The 13,103-nt window shown below is 48.2% G+C and overlaps 11 non-coding genes across 11 annotated transcripts; all 11 read right to left on the reverse strand.

The window, feature by feature from the left end:
- Positions 1-374: 374 nt before the first annotated feature.
- TRNAV-AAC (transfer RNA valine (anticodon AAC)) lies at positions 375-447 on the reverse strand. The gene has a single exon. It is a non-coding gene; the product is annotated as a tRNA-Val (tRNA).
- A 1,521-nt stretch (positions 448-1,968) lies between these two features.
- TRNAV-UAC (transfer RNA valine (anticodon UAC)) lies at positions 1,969-2,040 on the reverse strand. The gene has a single exon. It is a non-coding gene; the product is annotated as a tRNA-Val (tRNA).
- A 444-nt stretch (positions 2,041-2,484) lies between these two features.
- Positions 2,485-2,556, reverse strand: TRNAP-UGG (transfer RNA proline (anticodon UGG)). Its single transcript has one exon. It is a non-coding gene; the product is annotated as a tRNA-Pro (tRNA).
- Positions 2,557-3,892: 1,336 nt separating this feature from the next.
- On the reverse strand, positions 3,893-3,965 carry TRNAV-AAC (transfer RNA valine (anticodon AAC)). The gene has a single exon. It is a non-coding gene; the product is annotated as a tRNA-Val (tRNA).
- Positions 3,966-5,486: 1,521 nt separating this feature from the next.
- Positions 5,487-5,559, reverse strand: TRNAV-UAC (transfer RNA valine (anticodon UAC)). Its single transcript has one exon. It is a non-coding gene; the product is annotated as a tRNA-Val (tRNA).
- Positions 5,560-6,003: 444 nt separating this feature from the next.
- Positions 6,004-6,075, reverse strand: TRNAP-UGG (transfer RNA proline (anticodon UGG)). Its single transcript has one exon. It is a non-coding gene; the product is annotated as a tRNA-Pro (tRNA).
- A 1,336-nt stretch (positions 6,076-7,411) lies between these two features.
- TRNAV-AAC (transfer RNA valine (anticodon AAC)) lies at positions 7,412-7,484 on the reverse strand. Its single transcript has one exon. It is a non-coding gene; the product is annotated as a tRNA-Val (tRNA).
- A 1,521-nt stretch (positions 7,485-9,005) lies between these two features.
- Positions 9,006-9,078, reverse strand: TRNAV-UAC (transfer RNA valine (anticodon UAC)). Its single transcript has one exon. It is a non-coding gene; the product is annotated as a tRNA-Val (tRNA).
- Positions 9,079-9,522: 444 nt separating this feature from the next.
- TRNAP-UGG (transfer RNA proline (anticodon UGG)) lies at positions 9,523-9,594 on the reverse strand. Its single transcript has one exon. It is a non-coding gene; the product is annotated as a tRNA-Pro (tRNA).
- Positions 9,595-10,918: 1,324 nt separating this feature from the next.
- On the reverse strand, positions 10,919-10,991 carry TRNAV-AAC (transfer RNA valine (anticodon AAC)). Its single transcript has one exon. It is a non-coding gene; the product is annotated as a tRNA-Val (tRNA).
- A 1,521-nt stretch (positions 10,992-12,512) lies between these two features.
- TRNAV-UAC (transfer RNA valine (anticodon UAC)) lies at positions 12,513-12,585 on the reverse strand. The gene has a single exon. It is a non-coding gene; the product is annotated as a tRNA-Val (tRNA).
- Between the last annotated feature and the right edge of the window lie 518 nt (positions 12,586-13,103).

Genomic DNA, 13,103 nt, shown 5'->3' on the forward strand with positions numbered 1-13,103 from the left:
GAGCAAACCAGGATGCTTAGCTTAACTGAAGATCAAGCTCTCTTGAGGCTGCCGCCTTAGACCACTCGGCCATCCTGACAGCTGAGTCTGTGTTTAGGTCTGACTCCTCAGTCTGCACTTGTCGATGCTGCCGCTTGCAATGTTCCTATCAAGGTGACAGGTTTAAAGGCCCCACAATATAACATGGCCAAGAAAAAAAAAAGTAAAAAACAGAATAAGAAACCAGGCACATGAACGACTACGCAAAGATGCAGATAACTTTTTACCGGCCTGCAATAGTAATACAAGTTTTACACAGGTCACAAGTTTTTAAAGGCCATCCCTGAGTGAGACTAAGCTTTTAGGGAGCAAACACAAAAGCAGACACTGCCCATTGTTTCTGCCCAGTCTCGAACCGGGGACCTTTCGCGTGTTAGGCGAACGTGATAACCACTACACTACAGAAACAAGCATGAGGGCTTGACTGAAGGAGCAAAATTCCCCTCATATGTTTGCCCGATTGCCTCTATACTTGATCAGCAGTTGCTCGCAAAGCGAGGAGTAAGTGTGAAAATTGCAGCGTTGTCAGCCAGCAAGCGTACACTCAGATGTACTGAAAAGTCACAGCTGCGGGTAGAGACAAATATCTGATGCCTAAATGCCTGAAACCAGAGCCTGTGAAAGCATCACACAGAGCACACTGAAAGCAAGCAGGAAGGAAGCCAAGGCATGGTGATCCTTTTTTTCTCCTGAGGCTAAAAATATTTTGCACAACAATGCTTTGAGTGGAATGAGGAATCTTCAAGCTTTGTGTATTTTGAGTAAAATTTGAGTGTTTTCTGCTAAAAAGGGTGTGTTGGGGATTTGGACCCGGACACCAACGAGCGAGGGCACAGAAGCACCACTGCTCAGACCCTGCTCCTAGGGTTGAGGGCAGAGAGTGGGCGAATACATCGCAAGGCAAGAAAATGCACATGGTTCTCTCTTCTGCAATATGACTAGAGTCATTTCCATGGTCGTCATCGAACATGACATAAAACGCCTCTATCCTTTAGACCTTTTGGCCCATAATTACAAGAGGATGACTGAGTGAGACGCTCTGCCAAATTTGGCAGCCTCGCACTCAGTCATTTTCAAAATGCAGGGAAGCGCCGTATTTAGTAGAATACAGCGCACCCCTGTGCTTCCCTCTGCGCCAGCTCTAAATTAGCTGCCGAGCACCAACGCAGCCATCCTTGCGCCATGGTACAAGGATGGCTGCGTGGAGGGGGAAATTGTTTTTGTTCAGGAAGGCACACCTTCCTGCACAACAGAAATCTTCAGTGGCGATATGTTCGTGCAGCACACATAGAAAGAGCAAAAATGAGGAGAAATGAAAACATTTCTGCTCGTTTCTCCACTATAACGACACCCATTGTATGGCGCTTGGATTTTGGCGCTGCCACAGATTTACAAAAACTCGTAAAACTGGAGCAGCATCAAAATGCTATGGTGTTGCAGTGGCCCACCCAGAGCAACGCCCATTGCACGCCCCTTCCAGGGAAAGGGCTGCGTGTGAAGGGGCCGTATTTACAAGGTGGTGTTAAGCCACAAAACGTGGTTGAACGGCGTCTTGTAAATACGGCACAGTACATAGTGCCACCGGGGCGTCACTAAAGATGATGTGCCGGTGGCGATAGGGCCTTGTAAGTCTGGCCCTTTCTTTGCTCAAGGTGTATGTTCTTGGTGAAGGTAGGAAAGCCATTTTCGCTCTCATACCTTCCTTCCTTGGCTGGCTTGACCACAGTAGGCCCAGGCTTCAATGGAAAGGTCAAAAAGGGAGCAACTGACTGCCGTAAGGTGTATCGTCTTCTCTTGGTGAGTTGAGACCGATGCCCTTGGAGCGTAGTACCTCACGATGGTGAGGGATAGACACAGCCTCTTTAATTTCAATTTACCTGTCAGGTGAGGTGGTAAATGCAAATAATGTGATAAAGCACAGCAACTTGCTGTTTCTGCCTGGCCTCGAACCAGGGACCTTTCGCGTGTAAGGCGAACGTGAAACCACTACACTACAGAAACAGACATGCCTGCTTATTTGCTTCATGTGGCTATGCATTGGACTGGAACCACTGCACTGGAAACAGACACACCTGCTTTCTTTATGTGGCTATGCTTTGGACTGGAATGCAAGGACTAAGGGACAATATTCATGACGTTCAAAGCTGAGCCTTTCTGACAGGATCTCTTCCTTTGGAAGAAAGGAACTGGGATCACTTTCATTCCAAGAGGTGATTTCAAAACCAGCCCTGCAATTACTTTGGAGAAGCACTGTGCATTTCATGTTCCAACGAGAAGTGCTGCTCCAACACAAAAAAGCAGTTAGAAAGAAATCCCGCACTCCTTCATCATGCCGAACTGCCTCGACACCAGTAGAAAGCATGCAATGCATTCCACCATGGCATCTTACAAGAGTGGAAAGCAGAAATACTCCTGTTTAAAAACAGATCGAACCTATGAAGGCACGGGCTCGTCCGGGATTTGAACCCGGGACCTCTCACACCCAAAGCGAGAATCATACCCCTAGACCAACGAGCCTGCTGCTGCAAAAGCCTTTCAAACATCTTCTGAAGTGTCTTTGTGAAAAAGCAGGGCCACTTGGAGACTCTCCTTCTAAGCGTGCCATAGCAATTGATGTTTTGTGCCAAGGGTTTTTTTTTTGCCTCTAGCAAGGCAAGAGGTGGTCAAGAAGCCCTATGCTAGCAAGCTGAACTGTGGCGCTGATGAGAAAAGCAGACCCTTTCTGGTAGTTGTACGCCTCCGCAGGACCTGGGCCCTTGCACCGTAGACTTCCAGACCAGAAGCACTGAAGGGCCTGCCATCTCTTGCGCCTGAGCCAGAGGAGCATGCCTCTTGTATTCAAGCACAATTGCTCGCTCAGTGCTCGATCAGGCGAGATTTATATGAGTGCCTCACAGGCCTGAAACACTCACCTGGGAGACGCGGGGTGGCTGAATTCCCAGAATGGCCTTCGATAGGAAAATCACCTCCTTTCCTCCTGACTCATTTCAGAATTGGGTGAAAATCGCAAGACAGTGTTCAGGGGTGCATGGGTACTGCCTACTCCCAGCTGCCTCTCTGTCTTCTTCATGTTAATTTCAAGTCACAAGGAGGGACCATTGCCATTCTGCTCCGCCCACCTAACCAGGAAACCCAGGTTGAGCTTGTCTGCCTGTTGTTGTTGCAGGGGCAGTGCCTTCTCTGCCCAAAAGTGGCAGGAGAGCCTCACTTCAAACGATGGAATCAACTGCTTAAGTAGAAACCAGCATGGTAGTTACAGTGATAAGGTGCAGCTCTAACAGAAGGCGTGACTGAGATGCCCCTTCCAGAAATACATGGAATGCTGATTGAGGGCCCAGCCGGAGGGTTGGTGGATTTCTTTTCATATGCTACAGCAGCTTGCAAAGATAGTGTTGTGGGGAGCTGGCTGTGCAAGCAGAGGAAGATTTAAGGGCAGAAAATAGACCTATCAGAAGTGCGATATGAACCCACAACTACATGAGCAAACCAGGATGCTTAGCTTAACTGAAGATCAAGCTCTCTTGAGGCTGCCGCCTTAGACCACTCGGCCATCCTGACAGCTGAGTCTGTGTTTAGGTCTGACTCCTCAGTCTGCACTTGTCGATGCTGCCGCTTGCAATGTTCCTATCAAGGTGACAGGTTTAAAGGCCCCACAATATAACATGGCCAAGAAAAAAAAAAGTAAAAAACAGAATAAGAAACCAGGCACATGCACGACTACGCAAAGATGCAGATAACTTTTTACCGGCCTGCAATAGTAATACAAGTTTTACACAGGTCACAAGTTTTTAAAGGCCATCCCTGAGTGAGACTAAGCTTTTAGGGAGCAAACACAAAAGCAGACACTGCCCATTGTTTCTGCCCGGTCTCGAACCGGGGACCTTTCGCGTGTTAGGCGAACGTGATAACCACTACACTACAGAAACAAGCATGAGGGCTTGACTGAAGGAGCAAAATTCCCCTCATATGTTTGCCCGATTGCCTCTATACTTGATCAGCAGTTGCTCGCAAAGCGAGGAGTAAGTGTGAAAATTGCAGCGTTGTCAGCCAGCAAGCGTACACTCAGATGTACTGAAAAGTCACAGCTGCGGGTAGAGACAAATATCTGATGCCTAAATGCCTGAAACCAGAGCCTGTGAAAGCATCACACAGAGCACACTGAAAGCAAGCAGGAAGGAAGCCAAGGCATGGTGATCCTTTTTTTCTCCTGAGGCTAAAAATATTTTGCACAACAATGCTTTGAGTGGAATGAGGAATCTTCAAGCTTTGTGTATTTTGAGTAAAATTTGTGTGTTTTCTGCTAAAAAGGGTGTGTTGGGGATTTGGACCCGGACACCAACGAGCGAGGGCACAGAAGCACCACTGCTCAGACCCTGCTCCTAGGGTTGAGGGCAGAGAGTGGGCGAATACATCGCAAGGCAAGAAAATGCACATGGTTCTCTCTTCTGCAATATGACTAGAGTCATTTCCATGGTCGTCATCGAACATGACATAAAACGCCTCTATCCTTTAGACCTTTTGGCCCATAATTACAAGAGGATGACTGAGTGAGACGCTCTGCCAAATTTGGCAGCCTCGCACTCAGTCATTTTCAAAATGCAGGGAAGCGCCGTATTTAGTAGAATACAGCGCACCCCTGTGCTTCCCTCTGCGCCAGCTCTAAATTAGCTGCCGAGCACCAACGCAGCCATCCTTGCGCCATGGTACAAGGATGGCTGCGTGGAGGGGGAAATTGTTTTTGTTCAGGAAGGCACACCTTCCTGCACAACAGAAATCTTCAGTGGCGATATGTTCGTGCAGCACACATAGAAAGAGCAAAAATGAGGAGAAATGAAAACATTTCTGCTCGTTTCTCCACTATAACGACACCCATTGTATGGCGCTTGGATTTTGGCGCTGCCACAGATTTACAAAAACTCGTAAAACTGGAGCAGCATCAAAATGCTATGGTGTTGCAGTGGCCCACCCAGAGCAACGCCCATTGCACGCCCCTTCCAGGGAAAGGGCTGCGTGTGAAGGGGCCGTATTTACAAGGTGGTGTTAAGCCACAAAACGTGGTTGAACGGCGTCTTGTAAATACGGCACAGTACATAGTGCCACCGGGGCGTCACTAAAGATGATGTGCCGGTGGCGATAGGGCCTTGTAAGTCTGGCCCTTTCTTTGCTCAAGGTGTATGTTCTTGGTGAAGGTAGGAAAGCCATTTTCGCTCTCATACCTTCCTTCCTTGGCTGGCTTGACCACAGTAGGCCCAGGCTTCAATGGAAAGGTCAAAAAGGGAGCAACTGACTGCCGTAAGGTGTATCGTCTTCTCTTGGTGAGTTGAGACCGATGCCCTTGGAGCGTAGTACCTCACGATGGTGAGGGATAGACACAGCCTCTTTAATTTCAATTTACCTGTCAGGTGAGGTGGTAAATGCAAATAATGTGATAAAGCACAGCAACTTGCTGTTTCTGCCTGGCCTCGAACCAGGGACCTTTCGCGTGTAAGGCGAACGTGATAACCACTACACTACAGAAACAGACATGCCTGCTTATTTGCTTCATGTGGCTATGCATTGGACTGGAACCACTGCACTGGAAACAGACACACCTGCTTTCTTTATGTGGCTATGCTTTGGACTGGAATGCAAGGACTAAGGGACAATATTCATGACGCTCAAAGCTGAGCCTTTCTGACAGGATCTCTTCCTTTGGAAGAAAGGAACTGGGATCACTTTCATTCCAAGAGGTGATTTCAAAACCAGCCCTGCAATTACTTTGGAGAAGCACTGTGCATTTCATGTTCCAACGAGAAGTGCTGCTCCAACACAAAAAAGCAGTTAGAAAGAAATCCCGCACTCCTTCATCATGCCGAACTGCCTCGACACCAGTAGAAAGCATGCAATGCATTCCACCATGGCATCTTACAAGAGTGGAAAGCAGAAATACTCCTGTTTAAAAACAGATCGAACCTATGAAGGCACGGGCTCGTCCGGGATTTGAACCCGGGACCTCTCACACCCAAAGCGAGAATCATACCCCTAGACCAACGAGCCTGCTGCTGCAAAAGCCTTTCAAACATCTTCTGAAGTGTCTTTGTGAAAAAGCAGGGCCACTTGGAGACTCTCCTTCTAAGCGTGCCATAGCAATTGATGTTTTGTGCCAAGGGTTTTTTTTTTGCCTCTAGCAAGGCAAGAGGTAGTCAAGAAGCCCTATGCTAGCAAGCTGAACTGTGGCGCTGATGAGAAAAGCAGACCCTTTCTGGTAGTTGTACGCCTCCGCAGGACCTGGGCCCTTGCACCGTAGACTTCCAGACCAGAAGCACTGAAGGGCCTGCCATCTCTTGCGCCTGAGCCAGAGGAGCATGCCTCTTGTATTCAAGCACAATTGCTCGCTCAGTGCTCGATCAGGCGAGATTTATATGAGTGCCTCACAGGCCTGAAACACTCACCTGGGAGACGCGGGGTGGCTGAATTCCCAGAATGGCCTTCGATAGGAAAATCACCTCCTTTCCTCCCGACTCATTTCAGAATTGGGTGAAAATCGCAAGACAGTGTTCAGGGGTGCATGGGTACTGCCTACTCCCAGCTGCCTCTCTGTCTTCTTCATGTTAATTTCAAGTCACAAGGAGGGACCATTGCCATTCTGCTCCGCCCACCTAACCAGGAAACCCAGGTTGAGCTTGTCTGCCTGTTGTTGTTGCAGGGGCAGTGCCTTCTCTGCCCAAAAGTGGCAGGAGAGCCTCACTTCAAACGATGGAATCAACTGCTTAAGTAGAAACCAGCATGGTAGTTACAGTGATAAGGTGCAGCTCTAACAGAAGGCGTGACTGAGATGCCCCTTCCAGAAATACATGGAATGCTGATTGAGGGCCCAGCCGGAGGGTTGGTGGATTTCTTTTCATATGCTACAGCAGCTTGCAAAGATAGTGTTGTGGGGAGCTGGCTGTGCAAGCAGAGGAAGATTTAAGGGCAGAAAATAGACCTATCAGAAGTGCGATATGAACCCACAACTACATGAGCAAACCAGGATGCTTAGCTTAACTGAAGATCAAGCTCTCTTGAGGCTGCCGCCTTAGACCACTCGGCCATCCTGACAGCTGAGTCTGTGTTTAGGTCTGACTCCTCAGTCTGCACTTGTCGATGCTGCCGCTTGCAATGTTCCTATCAAGGTGACAGGTTTAAAGGCCCCACAATATAACATGGCCAAGAAAAAAAAAAGTAAAAAACAGAATAAGAAACCAGGCACATGCACGACTACGCAAAGATGCAGATAACTTTTTACCGGCCTGCAATAGTAATACAAGTTTTACACAGGTCACAAGTTTTTAAAGGCCATCCCTGAGTGAGACTAAGCTTTTAGGGAGCAAACACAAAAGCAGACACTGCCCATTGTTTCTGCCCGGTCTCGAACCGGGGACCTTTCGCGTGTTAGGCGAACGTGATAACCACTACACTACAGAAACAAGCATGAGGGCTTGACTGAAGGAGCAAAATTCCCCTCATATGTTTGCCCGATTGCCTCTATACTTGATCAGCAGTTGCTCGCAAAGCGAGGAGTAAGTGTGAAAATTGCAGCGTTGTCAGCCAGCAAGCGTACACTCAGATGTACTGAAAAGTCACAGCTGCGGGTAGAGACAAATATCTGATGCCTAAATGCCTGAAACCAGAGCCTGTGAAAGCATCACACAGAGCACACTGAAAGCAAGCAGGAAGGAAGCCAAGGCATGGTGATCCTTTTTTTCTCCTGAGGCTAAAAATATTTTGCACAACAATGCTTTGAGTGGAATGAGGAATCTTCAAGCTTTGTGTATTTTGAGTAAAATTTGTGTGTTTTCTGCTAAAAAGGGTGTGTTGGGGATTTGGACCCGGACACCAACGAGCGAGGGCACAGAAGCACCACTGCTCAGACCCTGCTCCTAGGGTTGAGGGCAGAGAGTGGGCGAATACATCGCAAGGCAAGAAAATGCACATGGTTCTCTCTTCTGCAATATGACTAGAGTCATTTCCATGGTCGTCATCGAACATGACATAAAACGCCTCTATCCTTTAGACCTTTTGGCCCATAATTACAAGAGGATGACTGAGTGAGACGCTCTGCCAAATTTGGCAGCCTCGCACTCAGTCATTTTCAAAATGCAGGGAAGCGCCGTATTTAGTAGAATACAGCGCACCCCTGTGCTTCCCTCTGCGCCAGCTCTAAATTAGCTGCCGAGCACCAACGCAGCCATCCTTGCGCCATGGTACAAGGATGGCTGCGTGGAGGGGGAAATTGTTTTTGTTCAGGAAGGCACACCTTCCTGCACAACAGAAATCTTCAGTGGCGATATGTTCGTGCAGCACACATAGAAAGAGCAAAAATGAGGAGAAATGAAAACATTTCTGCTCGTTTCTCCACTATAACGACACCCATTGTATGGCACTTGGTTTTTGGCGCTGCCACAGATTTACAAAAACTCGTAAAACTGGAGCAGCATCAAAATGCTATGGTGTTGCAGTGGCCCACCCAGAGCAACGCCCATTGCACGCCCCTTCCAGGGAAAGGGCTGCGTGTGAAGGGGCCGTATTTACAAGGTGGTGTTAAGCCACAAAACGTGGTTGAACGGCGTCTTGTAAATACGGCACAGTACATAGTGCCACCGGGGCGTCACTAAAGATGATGTGCCGGTGGCGATAGGGCCTTGTAAGTCTGGCCCTTTCTTTGCTCAAGGTGTATGTTCTTGGTGAAGGTAGGAAAGCCATTTTCGCTCTCATACCTTCCTTCCTTGGCTGGCTTGACCACAGTAGGCCCAGGCTTCAATGGAAAGGTCAAAAAGGGAGCAACTGACTGCCGTAAGGTGTATCATCTTCTCTTGGTGAGTTGAGACCGATGCCCTTGGAGCGTAGTACCTCACGATGGTGAGGGATAGACACAGCCTCTTTAATTTCAATTTACCTGTCAGGTGAGGTGGTAAATGCAAATAATGTGATAAAGCACAGCAACTTGCTGTTTCTGCCTGGCCTCGAACCAGGGACCTTTCGCGTGTAAGGCGAACGTGATAACCACTACACTACAGAAACAGACATGCCTGCTTACTTGCTTCATGTGGCTATGCATTGGACTGGAACCACTGCACTGGAAACAGACACACCTGCTTTCTTTATGTGGCTATGCTTTGGACTGGAATGCAAGGACTAAGGGACAATATTCATGACGCTCAAAGCTGAGCCTTTCTGACAGGATCTCTTCCTTTGGAAGAAAGGAACTGGGATCACTTTCATTCCAAGAGGTGATTTCAAAACCAGCCCTGCAATTACTTTGGAGAAGCACTGTGCATTTCATGTTCCAACGAGAAGTGCTGCTCCAACACAAAAAAGCAGTTAGAAAGAAATCCCGCACTCCTTCATCATGCCGAACTGCCTCGACACCAGTAGAAAGCATGCAATGCATTCCACCATGGCATCTTACAAGAGTGGAAAGCAGAAATACTCCTGTTTAAAAACAGATCGAACCTATGAAGGCACGGGCTCGTCCGGGATTTGAACCCGGGACCTCTCACACCCAAAGCGAGAATCATACCCCTAGACCAACGAGCCTGCTGCTGCAAAAGCCTTTCAAACATCTTCTGAAGTGTCTTTGTGAAAAAGCAGGGCCACTTGGAGACTCTCCTTCTAAGCGTGCCATAGCAATTGATGTTTTGTGCCAAGGGTTTTTTTTTTGCCTCTAGCAAGGCAAGAGGTAGTCAAGAAGCCCTATGCTAGCAAGCTGAACTGTGGCGCTGATGAGAAAAGCAGACCCTTTCTGGTAGTTGTACGCCTCCGCAGGACCTGGGCCCTTGCACCGTAGACTTCCAGACCAGAAGCACTGAAGGGCCTGCCATCTCTTGCGCCTGAGCCAGAGGAGCATGCCTCTTGTATTCAAGCACAATTGCTCGCTCAGTGCTCGATCAGGCGAGATTTATATGAGTGCCTCACAGGCCTGAAACACTCACCTGGGAGACGCGGGGTGGCTGAATTCCCAGAATGGCCTTCGATAGGAAAATCACCTCCTTTCCTCCCGACTCATTTCAGAATTGGGTGAAAATCGCAAGACAGTGTTCAGGGGTGCATGGGTACTGCCTACTCCCAGCTGCCTCTCTGTCTTCTTCATGTTAATTTCAAGTCACAAGGAGGGACCATTGCCATTCTGCTCCGCCCACCTAACCAGGAAACCCAGGTTGAGCTTGTCTGCCTGTTGTTGTTGCAGGGGCAGTGCCTTCTCTGCCCAAAAGTGGCAGGAGAGCCTCACTTCAAACGATGGAATCAACTGCTTAAGTAGAAACCAGCATGGTAGTTACAGTGATAAGGTGCAGCTCTAACAGAAGGCGTGACTGAGATGCCCCTTCCAGAAATACATGGAATGCTGATTGAGGGCCCAGCCGGAGGGTTGGTGGATTTCTTTTCATATGCTACAGCAGCTTGCAAAGATAGTGTTGTGGGGAGCTGGCTGTGCAAGCAGAGGAAGATTTAAGGGCAGAAAATAGACCTATCAGAAGTGCGATATGAACCCACAACTACATGAGCAAACCAGGATGCTTAGCTTAACTGAAGATCAAGCTCTCTTGAGGCTGCCGCCTTAGACCACTCGGCCATCCTGACAGCTGAGTCTGTGTTTAGGTCTGACTCCTCAGTCTGCACTTGTCGATGCTGCCGCTTGCAATGTTCCTTTCAAGGTGACAGGTTTAAAGGCCCCACAATATAACATGGCCAAGAAAAAAAAAAGTAAAAAACAGAATAAGAAACCAGGCACATGCACGACTACGCAAAGATGCAGATAACTTTTTACCGGCCTGCAATAGTAATACAAGTTTTACACAGGTCACAAGTTTTTAAAGGCCATCCCTGAGTGAGACTAAGCTTTTAGGGAGCAAACACTGCCCATTGTTTCTGCCCGGTCTCGAACCGGGGACCTTTCGCGTGTTAGGCAAACGTGATAACCACTACACTACAGAAACAAGCATGAGGGCTTGACTGAAGGAGCAAAATTCCCCTCATATGTTTGCCCGATTGCCTCTATACTTGATCAGCAGTTGCTCGCAAAGCGAGGAGTAAGTGTGAAAATTACAGCGTTGTCAGCCAGCAAGCGTACACTCAGATGTACTGAAAAGTCACAGCTGCGGGTAGAGACAAATATCTGATGCCTAAATGCCTGAAACCAGAGCCTGTGAAAGCATCACACAAAGCACACTGAAAGCAAGCAGGAAGGAAGCCAAGGCATGGTGATCCTTTTTTTCTCCTGAGGCTAAAAATATTTTGCACAACAATGCTTTGAGTGGAATGAGGAATCTTCAAGCTTTGTGTATTTTGAGTAAAATTTGTGTGTTTTCTGCTAAAAAGGGTGTGTTGGGGATTTGGACCCGGACACCAACGAGCGAGGGCACAGAAGCACCACTGCTCAGACCCTGCTCCTAGGGTTGAGGGCAGAGAGTGGGCGAATACATCGCAAGGCAAGAAAATGCACATGGTTCTCTCTTCTGCAATATGACTAGAGTCATTTCCATGGTCGTCATCGAACATGACATAAAACGCCTCTATCCTTTAGACCTTTTGGCCCATAATTACAAGAGGATGACTGAGTGAGACGCTCTGCCAAATTTGGCAGCCTCGCACTCAGTCATTTTCAAAATGCAGGGAAGCGCCGTATTTAGTAGAATACAGCGCACCCCTGTGCTTCCCTCTGCGCCAGCTCTAAATTAGCTGCCGAGCACCAACGCAGCCATCCTTGCGCCATGGTACAAGGATGGCTGCGTGGAGGGGGAAATTGTTTTTGTTCAGGAAGGCACACCTTCCTGCACAACAGAAATCTTCAGTGGCGATATGTTCGTGCAGCACACATAGAAAGAGCAAAAATGAGGAGAAATGAAAACATTTCTGCTCGTTTCTCCACTATAACGACACCCATTGTATGGCGCTTGGATTTTGGCGCTGCCACAGATTTACAAAAACTCGTAAAACTGGAGCAGCATCAAAATGCTATGGTGTTGCAGTGGCCCACCCAGAGCAACGCCCATTGCACGCCCCTTCCAGGGAAAGGGCTGCGTGTGAAGGGGCCGTATTTACAAGGTGGTGTTAAGCCACAAAACGTGGTTGAACGGCGTCTTGTAAATACGGCACAGTACATAGTGCCACCGGGGCGTCACTAAAGATGATGTGCCGGTGGCGATAGGGCCTTGTAAGTCTGGCCCTTTCTTTGCTCAAGGTGTATGTTCTTGGTGAAGGTAGGAAAGCCATTTTCGCTCTCATACCTTCCTTCCTTGGCTGGCTTGACCACAGTAGGCCCAGGCTTCAATGGAAAGGTCAAAAAGGGAGCAACTGACTGCCGTAAGGTGTATCATCTTCTCTTGGTGAGTTGAGACCGATGCCCTTGGAGCGTAGTACCTCACGATGGTGAGGGATAGACACAGCCTCTTTAATTTCAATTTACCTGTCAGGTGAGGTGGTAAATGCAAATAATGTGATAAAGCACAGCAACTTGCTGTTTCTGCCTGGCCTCGAACCAGGGACCTTTCGCGTGTAAGGCGAACGTGATAACCACTACACTACAGAAACAGACATGCCTGCTTACTTGCTTCATGTGGCTATGCATTGGACTGGAACCACTGCACTGGAAACAGACACACCTGCTTTCTTTATGTGGCTATGCTTTGGACTGGAATGCAAGGACTAAGGGACAATATTCATGACGCTCAAAGCTGAGCCTTTCTGACAGGATCTCTTCCTTTGGAAGAAAGGAACTGGGATCACTTTCATTCCAAGAGGTGATTTCAAAACCAGCCCTGCAATTACTTTGGAGAAGCACTGTGCATTTCATGTTCCAACGAGAAGTGCTGCTCCAACACAAAAAAGCAGTTAGAAAGAAATCCCGCACTCCTTCATCATGCCGAACTGCCTCGACACCAGTAGAAAGCATGCAATGCATTCCACCATGGCATCTTACAAGAGTGGAAAGCAGAAATACTCCTGTTTAAAAACAGATCGAACCTATGAAGGCACGGGCTCGTCCGGGATTTGAACCCGGGACCTCTCACACCCAAAGCGAGAATCATACCCCTAGACCAACGTGCCTG

Source organism: Pleurodeles waltl, chromosome 10 (assembly GCF_031143425.1).
Source record: "Pleurodeles waltl isolate 20211129_DDA chromosome 10, aPleWal1.hap1.20221129, whole genome shotgun sequence".
In the NCBI taxonomy this organism is placed as follows: domain Eukaryota; kingdom Metazoa; phylum Chordata; class Amphibia; order Caudata; family Salamandridae; genus Pleurodeles; species Pleurodeles waltl.